This window comes from Procambarus clarkii, chromosome 2 (assembly GCF_040958095.1).
Source record: "Procambarus clarkii isolate CNS0578487 chromosome 2, FALCON_Pclarkii_2.0, whole genome shotgun sequence".
In the NCBI taxonomy this organism is placed as follows: Eukaryota; Metazoa; Arthropoda; class Malacostraca; order Decapoda; family Cambaridae; genus Procambarus; species Procambarus clarkii.
Genome location: NC_091151.1, coordinates 4088855 through 4090093, shown reverse-complemented (window position 1 = coordinate 4090093; position 1239 = coordinate 4088855).

Sequence of the window (1239 nt, the reverse complement as noted above, 5' to 3'; positions counted from 1 at the left end):
TTGATGGGTTGTCACGAAGTCTCTTCTCTCCAGATGTGTTACTAGGTTTTTTCTCACAATCTTCTCTATCACCTTGCATGGTATACAAGTTAAGGACACTGGCCTGTAGTTCAGTGCCTCTTGTCTGTCACCCTTATTGTATATTGGTACTACATTAGCAGTCTTCCATATTTCTGGTAGGTCTCCCATTTCCAGTGACCTACTATACACTATGGAGAGTTGCAATCAAAGTGCTCCTGCACACTCTTTCAATACCCATGGTAAGATTCCATCCAGCCCAACAGCTTTTCTCACATCCAGCTCCAATAGGCGCTTCTTGACCTCATCTGTAATTTCGAACCTATCCAAGGTCACCTGGTTTGCTGCCACCTCTCCTAGCGCCGTAACATCTCCCTGTTCTATTGTAAAGACCTTCTGGAACCTTTTGTTGAGTTCTTCACACACCTTTTTGTCATTCTCTGTGTACCTGTCCTCGCCCGCCCTAAGTTTCAGCACCTGTTCCTTCACTGTTGTCTTCCTCCTGATGTGACTGTGTAGTAGCTTTGGTTCGGTCTTGACTTTATTAGCTATATCATTTTCATACCTTTTCTCAGCTGCTCTTCTCACACTAACATACTCGTTCCTGGTTCTCTGGTATCTCTACTTTCTGGCGTTCTGTTATTACGGAAGTTCCTCCATGCCCTTTTGTTCAGCTCCTTTGCTTTCATACATTCCTTATTAAACAATTAATTCTTCCTTTGCTTCTCTGTTTTTTCCTGTCGGGCTGGACAAACCTGCTTACAGCCTCATGAATTTTTGGGTGACATAGTCCATCATGTCTTGTACGGACTTGGTTCCGAGTTCTGTGTCCCAATGTATATCCCATAGGAATTTATTCATCTCCTCGTAGTTTCCCTTTCGGTACGCCTACCCTTTGTTTCCCAGTTCTTTTTTGGGGGTGATAATTCCTAGCTCAACCAGGTACTCAAAGCTCAATACACTATGATCATTTATTCCCAAGGGGGCTTCCAACCTAACTTTTCTTATACCCTACTCATTTAGGGTAAATATCAGATCAAGCAGGGCTGGTTTATCCCCTCCTCACATTCTTGTTGGTCCCTTGACGTGTTGACTTAGACGTGTTGACTTAGTTGACTTATTGGTGTTTTACTGAATGGTATGGTAGTTGGTATATTATAATTAACATACAAGTGGCATTGGTTATTTTTAGTGTGATTTGGAAATATGGTCTTTGAATTC